Source organism: Halichoerus grypus, chromosome 1 (genome assembly GCF_964656455.1).
Source record: "Halichoerus grypus chromosome 1, mHalGry1.hap1.1, whole genome shotgun sequence".
Lineage (NCBI taxonomy): Eukaryota > Metazoa > Chordata > Mammalia > Carnivora > Phocidae > Halichoerus > Halichoerus grypus.
The window spans coordinates 28,368,769-28,389,554 of NC_135712.1; the positions used below are offsets into that span (position 1 = coordinate 28,368,769).

At 40.1% G+C, this 20,786-nt stretch overlaps 1 long non-coding RNA gene across 2 annotated transcripts in view; it reads right to left on the reverse strand.

The window, feature by feature from the left end:
* The window catches only part of LOC118535987 (uncharacterized), a 38,210-nt gene extending 17,762 nt beyond the window's left edge, over positions 1–20,448 (reverse strand). The window contains exons 1-2 of one of the 2 annotated variants that reach the window (XR_004917452.2): positions 20,329–20,434; positions 8,039–8,105 (exon numbers count right to left, since the gene is read on the reverse strand). This is a non-coding gene — a long non-coding RNA (uncharacterized LOC118535987). Of the gene's footprint in view, positions 1–8,038; positions 8,106–20,328 lie in introns of both variants that reach the window. The other variant, XR_013443064.1, reaches the window with a different exon arrangement.
* Positions 20,449–20,786: the final 338 nt, after the last annotated feature.

The window sequence follows — 20,786 nt, forward strand, 5'->3', positions numbered from 1 at the left end:
TAAGAACAGTATTGGTCTCCTCCTGCTACACAATTAAGGAGGTGGGAAATATCTCAAGATCTTGCTGTCTCCCTCACACACCATTGCTACTCTGCTATGGCTGTCAAGGTTGAGGAGAGGCACTCACAGTTATAAGTGAAAAGGGGGACATATCCTCCTTTAGTGCTGAGGTTCTCAAGTCATTTAATGGTCTCTACCTGCCTCCATGAGTTTCAAACTTATGGAGTGAGCAAAAAGATCAGCACTACTAAGATCTCAACTTACTTGTGCTTTCCTCCCTCTCTTCCCAGACTTCTCCATCTAGGCCAGAAAGGATGTTATGGTCTTCCACATAGCAGGAAGCTATCCTTAGGTTATCTCTTGCATCCTTCTCTAGTCTTCATGGTTAACTATATTGATGATATTGTTTGTATGTATGTATTTGGGTTTTATTTACATATGCACAGTTTTAAAGGGTTAATCAATGCTAAACACTTATTAAAACATTTTAAAATTTAAATTCAATTAATTAACATATAATATATTATTTGTTTCAGGGGTACAGGTCTGTGATTCATCAGTCTTATATAATACCCAGTGCTCATTACAATACATACCCTCCCCAGTGTCCATCACCCAGTTACCCCATCTCCCCACCCCCCTCCCCTCCAGCAACCCTCAGTTTGTTTCCTAAGATTGAGTCTACTATGGTTTGTCTCCATCTCTGGTTTCGTCTTGTTTCATTTTTTCCTAAACACTTATTACAAGAGTCTTCCATTTTTCTTTCCCCAGAGCTAATTGCAATTCTTAAGCTTATCTTTTCTGTATTTGTTGGTAAAATTCTAATAGCATTAGTATTATTTTTTACCTTTTGGTTTTAGACATTAATCTGAAATGATTTACCAATCTCTCCCCCACATCCCAACCTCCCCCAGTGTATACTTATATCTATATAATAGAGTCCTGCTGACAAGAATTCCTATTCTTATATCCTCCCCCCACCACACACATACAACTTCTGTTTCCTCCAAGATTGGCACCCATATTTATAATAAAGGGTAGGATCATGAAGTGACAGCTCTGTTGCTTGAGTCAAACAATTCCCCAAGTTCAAAGATTCCACTCAAGATTACTGAAGATGTTGTCCTACCATGAATAGACAGTCCTATAAAGAGGAGTTTCCCAGAGGAGAATAGACGCCACCATGAAGTTAAAAGGGAGTCTCTGAATCTATTCTTACAGCAGCTTTGGAGTCTCTGAATGGAAGTGTTATTAGGACCAGATATATCAGACAGAAATTAAGATACTTGAGATCATTTTCCTAAAGTATTCGGAGGTGAGAGTGGGGAAAAGAATCAGCAAAAATAGCAGACAGAAAATCAGGAGACTGCAATAGCATGAGAGCTAAGAAAGCGAAAATCCAGGGAGTGATCACAGTGTCAAATTCTCAAAGGTCAAGATCCAAAAATCCAGTGGGTTTAAAGATTGTCATAGTTAGACAGCAAAAGTGTTTCAGCACATTTGTGAAGATAAAGAGAGGCCTGCAAGGGACCAGGAGAGTGGGAATGTAGAGTAGAAATAAAGAGTGTAAGGTATTTTTTTAAGAAATCTGTTGAGGGGAGGGGGAGAGAGTTAAACAAGAGACAGAATGAGAGAATATGAAAGAAAAGCTTAAGACAATGGCAGGGCAAAATGTGGAGTGGCCAGTGAGTGATATTTACAGCAGACTGGAAGGTATCAATAGAAAGTAAGATATTGAAGATGCGAAGAAAGTAGATAACCAGAGGTTTGAGGTCACAGACATAGTTCAAAGGGTTAGTTTTGAAAAGGAAGATGATCTCATCCACTGAAACCAGAGGCAATAACAAAAAAAAAAAAAAAAAAAAAAAAAAAGCTGAGGAGATAATTTGCTGAAGAATTCAGTATAGCTGAGGATGTGGGGAGAAGAGAGGTTTTAAAAAGTTATGGAAAATTCATGGTGAATACTTTCAATAGGAAATCAATAAGAGGTATAAATTTCTACAAGAAGAAAAGTTTTGTGGGATGGAAACTCCTGTCTTGTATTCATTGAGGATGTTTCACGCTAACCCCATAATATCACTTTCAACTTGTCCCAGGAAGTCAACTCGAAGCCATAAGCAATTTATATAGACTTGCTTCCCCAGTACAGAGACCTAAAAAGCTAAGTTTGAATTTTCTATTCTCTCTAGCTATTTTATTTTTTTTTACACTTCTTCATGTTTTCCTGTTGGATTGTTATATGAATTTCTGAAGCTCAAGGGAATCTGTTACTGTTTACACAGGCCTTGCCAGGATATTTTCAGGTGACTAAGACAGGATCAGTTTTAGAGATAAGAGAAGGCACAGAGAAGGTTTGCAGTTGGGGAAAGGTAGGTGTACCTTACTAGGACTGAGCATGCAAGAAAAGGAGAAAAGGGAAATAAGGGATGAAAGATCCATGCCTTGTGAATCTAGGGCAATGTTTCTCAACTGGGAGCAATTTTTCCTTGGGAGATACTTGGCAATGGTAGTCACAACTAGGGGGGATACTACTGATATCTAGTGGGTAGAGGCCAGGGAAGCTGCTAAACATCCTGCAATGCACAAGACAGCCCTCTACAACAGAGAATTCTCTGGCCCTATATGTGAATAGTGCCAAGGTTGAGAAACTCTGGTCTAGAGACCCTGGAGGAAAGCAAAACTTTGGCAGGCACAGGGGCCTTTTTATCCGGTGCCAACCAACTGACAATGATCATCGAAGATGCTGATATTAATTATAATATAACATAAAATATTCTCCTTATTTTCCCAAGAGACATAATTAAGTAATACTTGAGTACTGACTGACCTAATTCAAAGAAATTATATATATTTTGAGGTGTGGCAAAAGCCAGTTTTCATACTCTGTCCCTACTGTGATGTCTCAGGCTATACACCACATAACTCATGAATGGAAGGGAGGTTGGGAGTGTATTATCTCAACTGACAATAGATGTCAGAATTATGATAGAGTGGCACATCACACCCACTGGTTGCACCCTGGCCTAGTGTTATTATCTAGGTGCTATCTTTAAGAGGTCAGGTCCAGAATCTGATGAACTATTGCATCTTCTATTACTCTGTTCTATTACTATCTCATATCTGCCGTAGCCCTTTCCCCCCCCAAAAAAAAAATTCCAAATGCATTACAAGTCTAAAGAGAAAAAGAATTATGATTGTTGTGGCCCAAAGATTCTGAGGGATTCAGCTCAAGGGAAAAGAGCTATGGGATAAAAAGACAAAAGAATGGGAGGGGGAGAGAGAAGAGCTTCCATAGAGCACGTTGAGAAGAGAAGGGGACTTAAGGATTGAGAAGAGAGAAGAAGGGCCTGGTAGCTTTATAACCTTTTCTAGCAACGGATTTATAGAAGTTAGTGGTGCTTCAAGAAAATAAGGTAGTGTGCCTGATGCCTTTTGAAACAGGAGTCTGTTCTCACCTTTGCACCTTCTATGCCTCCGTCATATGTAAACTGGGTTTCATGGCATATTAGCACTGTGAAGATGATTTAATATGCCAAAATGTGTTATGGATCATTTGTGCATCAACTCTGCAGCTTAAACAGTAGCCACTGAATCGAAACTCAAAACTTCCCTTGCCGAATCACAGAGAACTTGAGGATTAATGGAAATGAACACAGTACTTCTGTCTAAAGAGAGCACAGCTCTCCTCCACCTGTTTCAGGTACATAGCACAACTGTTCAGTGTGCTCATTTGAACAAGACTAAGAGTATGAATTTTTTTCGTGTAGTATTGTCGATAGAGTTCCTAGTTCTCTTACTATGTCATCTCTGCCTGGTCGTCAGAAACAGAAGTTGAGATGAAATACAGCACCTGATTACATGAACTGTTTCAAGAGCAACCTGCTCGAAAAGAATTATTCCTGGAGAGCGGGGCCACCTGACTGAGTGGAGTGCTCCTGATCACTCCATATTATCAGCCACACGTATTTATTGCACACTCTCGACTGAAGAATAAGCAAATCATCTTCATGATTATCATCATCATCACTGTCATCATCACTATCATGATCACTTGTGTTATCTTAAAATAAGTTCTTTAGTCCTTTCTTTTTAGAAATAACTGGTTTTAGAAAAAAGTACACTCTGCCCACTCTTCTCTACAGAAGTTTTTGTAAGCAGAAGGTGCAATCCCCTCCTGTGGTGCTGTCTCAGTTCTATACCAAGGGATGGATCAGTCATAGGAGGGGAAGTTCAAGACATGGAACTGTTTGACTGTTTCTTTTTCTTTTTTTATTATAATGACCTATACTCAAAGATTATTTGAAATATACCGTACAAATGATTGCAACAAACAAACAAACAAACAGACAAGATCGTGGACAAAACATGGTTTTGACAACTAAGCTTAGTTCAGGAGATGAAGTGTCCCTTATCTTGGCTAATTATGTACTGCCATTTGTACATACTCACTTTTAGGTTATTATCCCAGTAATTCTAAGATCTTTTATTATACATCATGTTCTGCTTCTATACTCTAAATTCTGACTTTAACCTCTCATGTTCACATGAATGAGGGAAACCACAGTGACAGGGACAGACAATGGGCAATGGGCTGGGATTACTGTCTCTCCTACACCTTTATCTCCCTTGTGCTCACTGGCTACATAATTAGATAAGTAGCCGGAAGCTGATACCAAACACAAACGGACCTCATGAACACATGGCCACAAGCCAGAGTGAGAAGATGGCTTTAGCTGGATGGCTATAGGGTCAATTCAGAGTTTCTCAGAGGCACAGAAAAACTCAGGTCCCAAAGTTATGCCCGTACCTGTGGTCATCAGCTCCTTAGCTGCTCAGCTGGTGATGGTGACAACAACCTTGTCCTAGGTGGTTTTTTCTTCTGGTTTCTTCTGGGGCCATTTTGAATCCTGAACTCACACTAGCCAGGATATGAAAATTATACATGCTGTTGTTGGGGTGGGATAGATGTTGGAAGGTCTACATTAGCACGGTGGCATAGAACTTTCAGTGTTTGTAAACATGTTCTCTCTCTACATTCAATAGAGTAGCTACTCGCCACATGTAGCTAGTGAGCATTTGAAATGTGCTGGTATGACTGAAGAACTGAATTTGAAATGCCATTTAATTAATTTAAATTTACGTTGCTCCATGTGGTTGCTGGCTACTGGACAGTCTAGTTCTAGATATCCTCCTTCCTCTTTGAATGCTTATTCACTTTTCACAAATGTCATCTTAGCTTTGACCATTATAATTCACTACACTCTTTCAATGAACAAAATACGGCTCATGCTGGGTGCCTGTGTGGCTCAGATGGTTAAGCATCTGCCTTCGGCTCAGGTCATGATCCCAGGGTCCTGGGATCGAGTCCCGCATTGGGCTCCCTGCTCAGTAGGGAGCCTGTTTTTCCCTCTGCCTCTCTCTCTCTGTCTCTTATGAATGAATAAATAAAATCTTTAAAAAAAAATATGGCTCATGCTTCCAAATTTATTTTGGAAATGTATCCACTAGAGCATTTCTGTAGTATTTTAGCTACTAGTTAATGAATGAACTGTATAAATTGGTTGTATAAAGCCGTTGATAACTATTGCAGATGGATTCCAACATGTTGAAATAATATATCTAGTCTTATTCTGACTGCATTTGAATTCTGAGCTCTGTGTCCTTAGCTATCCAGTCTGAGCTCTATCCTAAGCTGTGGGATTAATTCATGTAGTTCTCATTAGCAGTGATATGAGTTACCTATGGAAATCTTCTAAGCAACAGTGAGAGAAGTGGCTGCCCTGCCTTTTCTGGCTTTTGGCTAATCTGTATTGTTAAGAAACCCTTCATGCACTGTGCCACACCTGAGGTGCTGAAGGAAATCACAGGTTCAGGAAATAAGGCTAGTCAAATTCTTTGTGGTAAGGTTGGGTTAGCTTCTTTGTTCCTTGACTTTACATTTGTGCCTGGTAATATTCCTCTTAAAAAGTTTTTCTTTTTAAAGATTTTATTTTAGAGAGAGAGAAAAAAAGAGAGAGCGGGGGAGGGGGGGAGAGCAGAGGGAGAGGGAGAGAGAAACTCAAGTAGACTCCATGCTGAGTGCAGAGCTGGACATGGGGCTCGACCTCACAACCCTGAGATCATGACCCTGAGCCGAAACTAACAGTTGGACGCTTAACCAACTGTGCCACCCAGGTGCCCCTCCTCTTAAAAAGTTTTAATGAACTGCAGTTCTGAAGCTGCAGAGAGTTTCTTCAGCTCTCAGTTAAATGTTAGGCAACATGCTGGGACAGCCACTGTGGTCATAAGCACTGATATTAAGCAAATGTCCTTTTTTGTTGTGTCACATCATGTCCATGACAATTAACATTTAAAAATTAGGAATTGATAGAAATCAAATAATAAACATAAGTGTTATAGACTTTTCTCCATATGATGGATATAATTCTTGTTCACCTGATGCTTTTGTGACCTACATGAGTGAAGGACAGGAGTTCTTGGCTTCCAGAATCTTTCATCTCAAACCCTGAATGATGCAATACAAGATCACCTTAGGGTGAAGGGGGTGGATTTTTAGAAGCATTCAGATGGTTAGTCCAATAAAGGACCAAAAAATGTGATAGAACATGAAAGAACTACATTCACATTCTCTGAGGCATTGGTTTCTGCTTTGTTCGGGCCCAGTGTGAAAAGCGTAGATTCTTCTCCCTTTCCAAAGCAGCTCATCTAGCCTTCTGTTTTGACAAACTCTTCATCCTCTTAATCTCAGGGGCCCGAAGACTTTCTAATTTCCAAGTCTTCTTTAGAATCTTCTTTCCCCACAGCTTTTCTGGGGTTAAAACATACTTGCCAAGCTTTCTGCCTTCAATTCCTCCCAAACATTTTCTACTGTTTTTGATGCCCTTTCTGGTGGAACTGGATCTATATCAAGTTGTGGCAAGTTCTGTAGTTGTTTTTCGAAACCATTCCTCTGCCTGATTAAATTATTTTTCCAGATGGTAAATGTTATTCCAACAGTGCTATGGGCAGAAGAAAACACAGACCCATCCATTTAGAATATTAATTCTACTGACAAATTCTTCATGTTGTTATGTCAGAGTAGGGACTGAGTCACTCTCCTCAGTGGATCATGACCTTTAGGGGAAAATCACATCGACAGTGAAGGGCAAAAGGTGAGAAGATGAGATCAATGTGGCTCTCACCTACCTTGGTCATCAGCATTAAAACAGAGCAAAATAGGTAAAGTTCGTTTCCTCTAAGTTCTCCTTTCCTACCCAATAGAAACTTCCCCTGTCTCCACTTTGCAGCTACCGTCTACAAATATAGAGTTGACTCATCCTCTTCGTCCATTTGGGCTGGACGAAGCTCAAAACTGGGTGGCTTAGGGAAAGTAGAAATTTTTTTCTCACTGTTCTGGAGGCTGGGAATCTAAGATCAAGGCACCTGCAGATTTGTTGCGTGGTGAGAAATCTCCCACTTCCTAGTTCATAGATAATCATCTATTCACTGTATCCTCACCTGGCAGAATGAATGAGAGAACTCTGTGTCTCTTTTATATGGGCACTAATTCCATTCATGAGGGGTCCACCCTCACAATCTAATCACTGCCCAAAGGCCCCAACTTCTAATAACCATAACTTTGGGGGATTAGGTTTCAACTTATAAATTTGGGGGGACACAAACATTCGGTCTATAGCACTCACTTTACTGCCAATTATAGATGTCTGGTGAGAATTCTTCCACCTACCACCAACAGGTCATGATTAGTCTTCCTGCTTACCTTACTCAACTCTCCACCTTCAGAAAGTGGTATTATCTCACCTTAAGAGGTGGTAGGTATTACCGGACTTATCAGCTAGAAAAAAAATAATGATTGGCAGGGGATAACCAATCTTTGATCACCCAGGCATAATGCAAATGCTACCCTCTTAGAGCATGCACTCTTCAACGAATTCCATGATGTCCAAGAGGTCAATGCACAAACAAACCTGCGAAGATCCTCTAAAGAAGAGAGCTAAAGGAATTTGTTTTCTGGCAAAGTAATACACAAACATTTTACCTCTGCCTTTTTGGGAATCACACCTTCTGTAGTCACTTTCCATTTCCAGGGCTTTTCTTCTCTCATGCTGAGAATATTGGGCCACAGAAGGGAAAAGATAGCAACATGATAGAGTTATGGAAGAGAGATTTGGGGGCAAGCAGGACGTACTGTGTAGGTTGTAAGTCACTCATTTCACATGCGTATAAGGTTGCCCCCATCCACACAGAGGCAACTACCTTAAAAATTGGAAGCAACAAAAATTGAATACACCATTACCAACTCAGGCCTCAGGTAGGAGTTATTTAGCTCGCTAAGTCAATTCTATTTCACCTAATCTGCCTTTAGAAGGCAGTGGACAGTGAGAGGAACAGTCTGAGTACTTTTCTCATTTTATCTGCTTCTGTTGCTCTTTGGAGCTCTTCCAAAAAGTCTGCAGGTTTGGTGCTTACAGGCCTCAAAATGGGTCCCCCAGAATCAGCGTGATCTCAGCACATCACGCTGTCTGCACCCTCACTTTCTCATCAGGTTATCCTATCTATCCCTCTTTGAGTACAGACCAGAATATCCCTGGCTTTTCTTGTTGCCTATCTTATTACTTACAAATGGCAATCTAATTTATTGTCTCCCAAACACCATGCATTCCTTAGCTATCTCGGTTGTTGTTTTTTTTTTTTCCTGATTAATTTATCTTCATCTTCCCCCCAGATTTTATTCATTTGCATTTTCCTTAAAGTTATTTAATTATGTTATCTCCTTATTTAGAGCCTCTTTGGATTGAGGGAAGCAGGAAGATGGAGAGGATAGCAATGGCTCAGTGACATTATTTGGAGCCTAATTTTTATGCTGTTAATGAATCCCTAGATAACCTCTGGAAAGTCAGTGAGCCTCTGTTAGTGAAAATGTCTTCACCTTGAAAAAATGAGAAAAGAACAATGCACCCCCTGAGGTGACCATGGGGAATAATATACAAAATGAAATTAATAAAGTGAAAGTGATTTACAAATCAGTATTTGTGAAGATCACAGGAATCTGTTCCCTTGCAAATTAATTGCAATATCTCTTATTTTGAAACCTGATCATTTCTACATGGTGGAGTGGGAGAAATTTTTAAATTTGTTAAGGAGTTTGTTTCTTCAATGCTTAGTGGCCATAATGCCCATAGGGAAAGTGATATTAGCACCTTCTACAAAATCAACTGTTTTCATGTGTCTCTGTCCTTCTATTTGTACCTTAATTATAATCAGGACTGATTTTATGATTGGAGCATGCTAATAAAGTTTCTATTCTTGCTATAAGATATCTTCCTGATTCAGATGTGAAAATAATCTAAATCCTCACCTTAGAAATTTTTTCCTTTATTTCTTAAAGGCTTTCTGTTTTTTAGTAATCCCCAAACACAATGATAATATATAATGTATTTTATATATATTTATATATATATATATATATATAAAATATCACACATGGATATATATACATCATCTATATAATATATATATCACATACATAAACTTTCATATCCATCATCTTTCTTACATGTTTAAGTAAATATACAAACATATATATGAAAGATAATACTTTATGCATTATTGTTGAGTAACTAATACACACTAAGACTAGAGAAGTTGGGGAATTAAAAAGAAGGTAAGAGGTCAATAAATAGCTTGCCTACATTATAGTTTTGCTATGGATTCACTTTTTTAAAAATAATTTTAAAAATTTAAGTAGATTTAAGATTTCTGGGTAAATTGTGAATATAATACAGAGAGTTCCTCTCTCTGTATTATATGCATACTCAGTTTCCCCTAACATTGTGCAATAATATGGTATATTTGTTACAATTAATGAATCAATAATGATACATTATTTTTAACTAAGCCCCCAGCTAAGGTCACACTTCATAGTAAAAAGCTAAAAGATGAGGAACAAGACAAGGATACCCACTCTCTCCACTTTCATTTATATAGTACTGGAAATCCTACCCAGAGCAACCAGGCAAGAAAAAGAAATACAACACATCTAATTCAGAAAGGAAAAGTAAAATTGTCTCTATTTGCAGATGACATAATATTGTGTGTAGAAAACTCAAATGACTCCACCAAAACAGTTAGAACTGATAAACTAATTCAGTAAAGTTGTGGGATACAAAATCAATATACAAATTGTTGTCCTGTTTCTATACACTAACAACAAACTACCAGAAAGAGAAATTAAGAAAACAATTCCATTAACAATTACATCAAAAAGAATAAAATGCCCAAGAATAACTGGGAGGTGAGAAATCTGTGCACTGAAAACTCTAAGACATTGATGAAAGAAATTGAAGACACAAATAAATGGAAAAATATTCTACACTCATGCATTGAAAGAATTAATACACCATATACTAAAATCAATTAAAAGTGGATTAAAGACTTAAATTTAAGATCTGAAATTTCTAGAAGAAAACATAGAAGGTAAGCTCCTGACATTAGTCTTGGCAATGAGTTTTTTGGGTTTTACACCAAAAACAAAGGTGACAAAAGCAAAACTAAACAGGTGGGACTACATTAAACTAAAAGGTATCTGCACAACAAAGAAAACCATCAACAAAACGAAAAGGCAATGTACTGAATGGGAGAAAATATTTGCAAATTATGTATCTGATATGGGATTAATATCCAAAATATATAAAGAACTCACACAACTCATTAGCCAAAAACAGTCTGATTTAAAAATGGGCAGAGGAACTGAACACACATTTTTCCAAAGAAGATATACAAATGGTCAACAGGTACATGAAAAGTATCATCAGGGAAATGCAAATCAAAATCACAATGGGATGAATGAGGTCTGAGGCTCTACTACATAACATGGTGATTATAGTTGATAACATTGTATTACATCACTGAAATTTGCTGAGGGTAGAACTTAAACGTTCTCATCAAAAAAAAAAACAAATGAGATATCACCTCACACCTATTAGAATGGCTATCATCAAGAAGGCAAGAAATAACAACCGTTGGCGAGGATGTGGAAAAAAGGGATACACTGTTGAAGGGAACGCAAACTTGTTCAGCCATTATGGAAAACTGTATGGAGGTTCCTCAAAAAATTAAATGTAGAAATACCATTTATCCAGCTATTCTACTCCTAGGTATAAATCCAAAGGAAATGAAAATAGGATTTTGAAAAGATAACTGCACTCCCATGTTTATTGCAGCATTAGTCACAGTAGCCAAGATGTGGAAACAACGTGTTTGTTACTAGATAAATGAATAAAGAAGATTTGTTACTAGATAAATGAATAAAGAAGAATAATGTATATATATATATATCACATCTTCTCATCAAAAAAAAAAGGTAAATATGTGATGTGATGGATGTGTAAATTAACTAGATGTGAGGAATCCTTCCACAACATACATGTATATCAAACCATGATGTGCAATTTAAATATCTTACAATGTTGTCAATCATACCTCAATAAAGCTGAAAAAAAAATCCACACTTTATTTGGATTTCCTTAGTTTTGACTTGGGTCCTTTTTCTGTTCTATGATCCCATCAAAAATACCATATTACATTTATTCATACTGTCTTCTTAGGCTCCTGTTGGCTGTGACATTTCTCAGACTTTTTTTGTTTTTTGATGACCTTGACAATTTTGAGGTGTCCTGGTCAGTATTCTGTAGAATTGGTGTTTGTCTGATGTTTTTCTTATAATTCAACTGGGGTTATGGGTTTGTGGGAAGGAAAACCACACAGATAAAGTGCCATTATCATCACATTCTATTATATCAAGGGTACATACTATCAACATGACTTATGATTGTGACGATCGTATCAAACTGGAGAGGTTGATGCTCCTCCGTAACAGGCAGCTGCTAGGGAGCTCCATTTGATGGAGTGCCCAGTGTTGCTTGATCTTGATTTTTCAACAGAAGTCAAAAGTCGCCATGTTTATGTGAAACATCCAACTTTTATGTTGACAAGTAATTCAGATTTAAAACACGATGGTTCCATACTTGTTTGGGCCAAGTAAAATGTCTGTCAGCCAATGTTAGTCTATGGTCATTGGTGTGCAAACTCTTTTGTAAATCATTAAAGTTTTTAAAACAAGAAAGAAGCATTACTGGATTTGACTCAGTTTGTTTCATGCTTTACAAATCATTTCTACTAGTGAGAAGAGTGAAAGAAATGTGTGGAACATGACTGGAGAACCATTGGTCCATCACTACAGGGATAATAAAGAACTTGAGCCAAGCTGTGGGTAAGGGGATTGAGAGAAGGTGGTAGATTTGGAGACATCTCAGAGGTAAAACTATGAGGATTGGTAATATGTTGGATTTCCCAGGCAGAAGTGAGGAAGACATCAATGATAATGTTGAAGTTTCTGGTTTGGGAGACTGAAGCAATAAAATGGCATGGTCCACAGAGGGAATGTAGGGAAAAAGCATGTTTGCAGATGTAGATAGAGGTCTCTGAGTTCCCCAGTTGGATACATTGAATGAGCAGCTGGAAATACAAATCAGTATCTAAAGAGAAAGATCTAGACCAGAGATCTAGGTTAGGTGTGTCTTCAAAATACAGGTGATAGCTGCAATCATAGCAGGGTATAAGAACACATATAAAACAAGGAGAAAAGTACATAGCCTTTCATATAGGTGGGTACAGAGAAAAGGGAGTCAGGAGAAGATGACATTGAAGATGCCCCTTGTTCAACCCTTTCTCTCCACTGCCGTGTGTTAAGGGGATTAGGAGTGCACACCTGGACCTTCTACGTGTGCTTCTCACTTTATCAGCCACCTACTGCATTACCTTTTGTTTTCTCTCCTTCATGCCTCTGTGCCTTTAAACACCTACTATCACCCAGAGACCCCCTTCCATCTTGCCATTCAGAAGACAGCAGATTCCTTGTCTTCTTTCCTTTTTGATAATTTATTTTCTCTCCTTGTGAGGTTTTTACAACCTCCCTTTGGGTGGAGAACTGGGTTCAAACCTGTGTTTTGTTCTCTACAGTCTGTGTGGCTTTGGACAAGTATCTTAACTTCACTGAGTTTCAATACAGTTATCTGCAAAGTAGAGATAATCTCTACTTCCTAGTGTGGCTGTGTGGATTGAAAGCTTTACCATCAAACAACCGTTCTTGTGCCTGGTCCTGAGCATGCACTCAATAAATAAAGACTCACTGCTAACTCTCACTACTCTTCCTGATCCCTTACCATTTTGTTTGTATCTCAGCTGTCACTGGGGCCAGGTCCAGTCTTACTGTTTTCTTCCTACTGTATATAGTTCAAGCTCTTTCAGGACCAAGAATGGAATATATCTGAATTTATGTTTATGCCCTTTTTCCAGAACACAGTGTGGGTGCAGTAAATAACTGAAAATATCTATATAGGTAAAGACCTATAAATAAATATCTCAGTAAATATCTGGAACATTGTAGGCCTGGACAGGTAACTGTCAAAGGGATGAAGCCTGCTTATGATTTTTTAAACTCTAATGTAAACAAAAATATGGGAAAAGGAAATCTTAGCTTGATTTTATGAATCATAAGTCATATTTTAAATTCTAAGCCTTTGGGGAGCTAGTATATCACCAAGGGCTGTGCCCTTTTCTGAGGTAAAATATTAATCCATGCTATCACTGGAAGGAGCAGCACCCTAACTGACTGACTGGGTAACTAGTCTAAAATCCTGCCTCCTTGGCACTGTGGTCGGGAGAAGGAACATGAATCACAAGATCCTGGCACTAGGCCAACATGGAACCAGGCTCTGTTTCCCTAAGCCCCTACCTGAAGTGCTCCTTCAAACCGCCTTTCCCAAACTGCCTGCCCTCCTGTGTTTTATTTTGATTCTGTTCACTTCCATAACGGTAAAGAATGAAAAAGAACCCTGCCCATTTAAAGGAAATTGGTGTCAGCATCCAAGGGGCAGCAGTGGGCTGGCAGAGAAAGTGCTAAGAGGAAAAGCCAACGAGATGGACTGTGGTCTTGGTTCTGCAGTATATGAACTCTGTGACCCCGGGCAAGTCGCTAACATCTCCGAGTCTCAGTTTCTTCATTTATAAAATGGGGATACTAATCAATGTGTCGCTGCCTTCCCAAGACTCTTGCTAGATCGGGTCAAGCAATGGGAACTCCCTGAAAAAGTGTGTTTCCTTCTGAGTCTTTAAGTAGATAAATAAAAAGGACAATTAAAAGAGGGGTGCTCCATACAGAAATGAATAACACTGATGGACCGTCCTCCTGGGAAAGGGTTTGCCGGATTCTCGAGGATAAACCTAGTCTTTATTTGACCTTCAATAGTTTCAGAGGGAATTCCTTGACCTGTCTGGAATTTCCTTCACGAGTATTTACTTCAACGGGTCTCAGTTTTGGGGTGTCTGCTTGGGCCTGATTATTCCTTAGAAATACATTTTTGAACTAGTCTTTCACCCGCCCTTCTATCAGTCGCTTCTGCGCACACGCGAGTTCTCCTGAAATGAGTTCGGCACCATTTAAGCTCACATAGCAAGCATCGGTGTAAGAATCTGGGAAAATAATCTGTCAGTTGTATGTAATAATCGCCTTAAATAAGCAGTTCGAGGCTTATTGAAGCTCGCCAGAGCTAAACAAAGAAAGCAGTCAGCAGAGCGTCACACGCTGAACTCTGAACCCTGGCCGGACCTTGCACTGGGCAGCCTGGTAACAGGAAGGCAGCAAGACACACTTTGAACCAGGGGTTCTAAGGCTGCCGTGGGGTTAGAGACGGGGTGACAGCCGCACTTTGCAGCCCGAACTTTGTACCTAGACACAGGGGCATTTAATCTCCATAACAGGCACTTTGTTTCATTACTTATTAACAGCTCCTCCCTGAGTAAAGTTCTTTGTTAATGGAGCTTTAAAATACGATCCCTCTCCCCTTGATTCCTGCCACGGCGATGGGCATTTACACTTGTTTGCGCGTTCCGCCCTGCACATGGGTTGATCTTTCCTCCGGGAGGGCTTTTCCTCTGTTGCAAATCGGTCCCCGCAGAGGTGCCACTTTGTCATGACTGCTCCAGAGGCCGCACGCTGCGATCCGGTTTAGATTCGGAGAAGGGAACCATCGTCCTGGTGCCACGGAAGGTCACACCAGCCGACGACTTTTATCACTTAGCCTCTTCCTCCCGTAGCCCCTCCGCGTCTGTTTTGCTCTTTCTCTTTTGTCCCTTCTTTTCCCTTCCCATTTCTTCCCCTCTTCTTATTCCTTTCTGCACGTTCAGCCTCTCAGGGGCACCGAAGTTAAATAATGGTGACCCCTGTCACATACATCATTCCCCTAGCCAGCGGAGCCAAGGCGTGTTTTGCGGCGGCTGAAGTCAAAGCAATTTAAGTGCACATTCGAGTGGCCTCCTTCTCAAATAAACACATTTGTACTTAACTACCCCCCATCAGTGACTGATATTCAGTAAGCTTGAAGGCTTAGCTATTTAAAGAGAGGCTCTGGACTCCGGGAAAGGGAAAGTGAGGCTGTTCGGGAGGCAAGCATTAATTACCCTCCATACAATAAATACCAGTTCTACCGAAAATGCTCAAGACTTGCATGCCCCCAAACCAGAGAATCTACAGACTGTCTCAATTGCTACATTTTGCTCAATACTGATCAATACCTAAGCTTTGGTTTCTGGGACCTAGGAGGCGATGACCACAGGCTATTCATTGAGTAACTCACAAAGACCAAGGAGCCCCCTGGGTAGCTTTGCTGGAGGGCTTGGGGGCCCAGAAATTAACCTTTCACTACTTGGCTACTTTGTCTATTTTGGGAGTAGTTGAGCTTGGTTCAGACAATAATTCACTCTCTTCTCATTTTTCTTTTCATGTTTAAAGATGCCCATGCATCCAGCTCTCATTCACAGAAGGGTCAGCCGCGGAGTCAGCCCTGTCTGGGCACCATGCGTCAAAACCTGCCCATCCTCCCTGACCTCCCTCACTCCCCCAACCACACACACCCCCTCCGCCGGGGTTCCACCCCATCCACCTACCTGCGTCAGCCCCCAACCATCAAGTCCCTTTATGCCTAAGCTGGTTGGCCAAAGCTGTTTTGTGAAAGCCAGAGTCTGTGTTTACACATCCCTGCCTTACTTTTCTCTTGTTTTCCCCTAGTTTTTACCCCTTGCTCCTCCTCTCACTCTCTCTCCCTTTCTTTTTCTTTCTCCTCACTCTTTGCTTTTTCCTTAGCTTGCTCAAATACGTAGTTTCCAAACTCATCGCTGGACTGCAAGTGAAAATGTCCAGGAGCAGGTCTGGCTTCTCTGTGCACATTGCCCTCCCTCATCCCTACTCTATTTTTGCAAGCCTGCCACGCCACGGGGCGGTGACCCAGTCATTTATCCTGGCATCTGCATTTGGATTATTTAAAAGAAGAGAAGGGAAATTACAAAAATAACTCCTTTGGAAACATTGAGCCATTAGCTTTTACGTTCAGTGTCCACCCTGGATGATCCACAGACCCTACATATCTCATTTTCTAGACTTGGCTTTCCAGGTACCAGCACCCATTTCACAGAGGGATGGCGGGAGTGTCCCTGTTCCCACCTCCACGATGTTTTGGTACTAAAATGCTGCACTTGGGGCTCTGGGAGCTTGCGTCCTCCTGCAGCATTCTCTCAGGCTCACTGCTTTCCTCTTGGAGCGCTTCAGCACCCGAAGCTGGCTCTCCCAAGGCCCTGGATTAGGACTGCACCTGTTTGGGATTTACTCAATCCAAAAAATAGTAGGACTCCTCAAGAACACCTAATTACCTTTGCTCTGAAAGCAATGCCGTCAGATGCTTTGGCCGCACACTTAGGACAGTCGGGCCTGCAAACATGGCCTCCAAATTCAGTCCCAATTATCACAGACAAACCGCCAATTACCCCAAATAGAACACTACAACTGAACCTTGGTTTATATCCCCGCCTCACTCCTCTACCTGCCTCTCAATCCCAGAATCTTGCCACCTGCTCAGGCAGGAAGGTTTAACCGAGTACAGGCAAAGGTTATTGAAGCTTCTGCAGCTGGCAGCTATAAGATACAAGACAAACTTAGTCTGATTTTACATCCACTATAATAATCCAAGCTTAAGGATGAGAAACATGAAGCTTATTGAATTTGTCTTTGCCTCTTTCTTTTTGAGTAAAGATGAATTAAGTGAAGCAAACATGATTATCCCATTTGGTTCCTAGTTCCTGACCAACAATTGAGAATGTATAAGCTAATGTGAGTTCAGTATTTCATCAAAGTCCTAGGTAACAACTCCTCTGGTCCATAGCCTTCAGCTCCTCTCCCCTGCATGGGCGCACACACACGGGGACAGGCGAGAAATGGGGAAAACAGACAGTAATCTTGCCATAGAGTAGAAGGAGCACTGGACAGGAGCTGCAAAAGAGGACCAGTGTCTGCCGAGGATCTGGATCAAGTGCCTGAGTGATGGGGATATTCACTTACACTTTTTTAAAGATTTTATTTATTTATTTGACAGAGAGAGATGCAGCGAGAGAGGGAACACAAGCAGGGGGAGTGGGAGAGGGAGAAGCAGGCTTCCCGCTGAGCAGGGAGCCCGATGCGGGGCTGGATCCCAGGAGCCTGGGATCATGACGTGAGCTGAAGGCAGATGGCTTAACGACTGGGCCACCCAGGCGCCCCTTCACTTACACTTTGAGTGATAATTATTTTTATCTGTAAAATGATGCTTTGGAGGATAAAGTCACTGGTTCCCAGATGGAAAAGGTAAAAGAAACGTAGAAAAGGAAACTGGAAGGACAAAGACATTACCACGCTGAAAGCAGGAAGGTCGGAGGAAAAGAACATTCTCCAAGACGGATGCTATTGGTTTGCTTTCTCTGAGCGGTCACTCCAATCTCTCCTGTAATTTCCAGACAAATCCCCTTTCCTCTCACCATGTTCAGATTCCTTTTTTATAGAAAATAATACTGATACCACAACAACAAAAAGGAATGGAGGACAGTGGTAAATTTTGCCTAGTATTAAACTATTTATAGAGTACAAAGTTAGATCAACTATTGCTTGACATAATCTGTCAGGGCCACAGCCCCGTAATTCCCACCCGTCATTTCTTCTTTGTGCTAATCTTGCATTTATCTTTGGCATAAATCAAGGTTAACTGCCTTTGCTTATCCAAGAAGAGCTGCTCTGGGTGAAAGAAAGAATAACATATCCTTTAAAAGATCATCTAATTGCTGGTTCTCAACACCAGGGCACGCATGAATGCCTCGTTACTGGTTATCACCTTTTACGTTATTTACGTCATTTACGTAATGTACGTCATTCCTAAAATAGCACTCCCACACTATCTGATCTGAAAGATCCAAGCCTCGTGTATGGTTTCTCATCTCTAGCTACCTTCATCCCTTAGCCATTTCAAGCTGCTATTCCCGTCCTCACTTTTAAGAGATCTATTCCCTTTTCAGGCATTTCTTCCATTTCTGAGGTCAACGTAAAGGTAAATAATAGCTCCATTTCCTTTCATGTTTCCTTTCTGCACTTCAAGTCTTGGAAAAACACTTACGTACTGGCACAACTCTTAAAAAATAGTTTCTTCTCTTTCCAGATGGAGATTTCAGTTCTTTGTTCATTGCTGAGAGACAGTGTTTGACCTGAGATCCATGCATCCATGTTGTAGTAGCAACAGTCCTTGGGTTCAGCTTCACCTATTGTACTCCATAAAGGTGCAAAGAAGGTAGCAAAAATAAGAGCTTTGGGTTGTTCCGGTTTGAGAGGAAAGAGTGAAGAGGAAATCTGGACCATTGACCTACTTACTCTGCAGAGCTTCTAAAGGGTGAGAAGAAAGGAGTCCAAAGTCCCCAGAAAGAAAGGAAATTTGCCATTTAGTAAGCACATACCATCTATCAGGTGCTATGCTAGGCTAAAGATTTTATATGTGTATTTCTACCCAGGGAGGGAAAGCTGAGCCAGAGATCTGCACAGAACACACAGCGTTTACCAGAATTAGAGATTTAGCCAAGAATCAACCCTGTCTACACTTTTTTTTTTTTTTTTCCTTCCTGGCACTCAAATCTCTCCACAATCTCAAATCTCAAATCTCGAATCTCAAATCTCAAATCTCAAATCTCTCCATAGGACCCATCCAAATTTACTGCCCATTATTATGTATAATGTATCCTCCCCTCAAGCCACCTCATCACATTTTTTTTCTGTGCTTATGCTCTTTTATGGTGGAAAATGTAGTCTTTGGAGCCAGCTGATCTATGTTTGGGTCCCGATTCTGTCATTAGCTTACTGTGACACTTTTGAGCCTCGGGTGCTTCATCTTTAGAATGGGGATAGTGATTCTTTGCAGAGTTCAGGTAATATGGTGTTGAGGCTTAGACATCTACATAAAGGACTTGGCCGTCGAGCTGGCATGCAGGAGCCACCCAGTGATCTGTTATTATTAGGTCATCACTATGATTAGTATTGAATGTTTCTCCACCCGCATCATCTTCTACATTTGACTCATCAATCAACAGTTTACTAGTCAAGTTCCCTTTGAAACTGTTTTGTTTTTTTTTAATTTTCACTCCTGCTTCAAGTCTATAGATTTATTTTCTCCGTATATTTCATACTTGATCATATACTCATATATCTAGTTTAAATTCCTTAAATCTTAAGGAACCTCAAATTCCTTGAACGTAAAAAGCCAAATCTTACGGGTCTCTGTTGATCCTGAGCTTTCAAGAATGAGCAGTAAATATTTTGTTGAATTTTAACCTGTTCAGAGTTTGTACTTATTGAGCTTCCGAGGGTCTAGGACCATATTTTACAATATTAAGTCACCGTCAGCATGCTGCAAGCTCTTAATTTTAAATAAGTTAAAATGATATAATGAAGTTACCATAAAATTATAACATTACAATATAATGTTGATCTAATAAACTATTTTTAAAAAATGCCTAATATATGGGTTCACATGTTCTAAGAACTTTTGAAACCTGGGATTAAAATATGCTGGAAACACACATTAGTGTCCCCTTTAACAAAGCAAAAAGCCCTAAGATTAACATAAAAAATATTCCCTGTCCCTGTTTTCCTCTTAAGTTTTCACCAAAATGAAATGAATCAACAGAATGTTGTGGGAGCTGGCCCTTTATATAAATAACCCGTGGTTTGCTTTTGGTTCAGTATACTGATTTACCCAGCACATGCAAGATTATAAATTACCTTTGGTAAGATATAGGTACACAGTCTGACGTGATGACTACACTACACAGTTTAAAGAAGGATCTAGAAATGTTTTTATTTCTACTATGAGGATCTTAAGAAAAGTTAAGGAGCAGTGACATGAATGTAGATAAATCTTCACTCACCTGCTCAGAGATTAGCAAACCTTCCTCCCTGAACTTTACAGGTCTGATCCACACCCAAGAAACACACCCTTCTCTGCCTCTGGGATCTGCCCCAACCAGCTTTCTTACCCAGGACAGGCTGTAAGAAATTCTTTTGTTCCTCTTTATGTGAATCACTTTGTCTCACCATTTCCTGCATTTTTCAGAAGTTACTTTAAATAGGTTATTTTTAGGAGCAAGTTGGAAGTTGCTGGTAGTTTTTACATTATCTACAAAGCACAGAGTCAAAAACTGAAGTACAAAATTTACCTCTCGTGCCAATCAACTTTCTAATCTATATAACCAAATTTCTATTAGTCAGTGGGACTATTTCCTTTCTTTCACAATATTTTGAGTTTCCTCAAGTCCTTCGTTAACTGTTCTATCTACGTATCCTTTGCCACAGGTCAAATTTGGAGGGGGGTGGTTTGGAGGGTTGG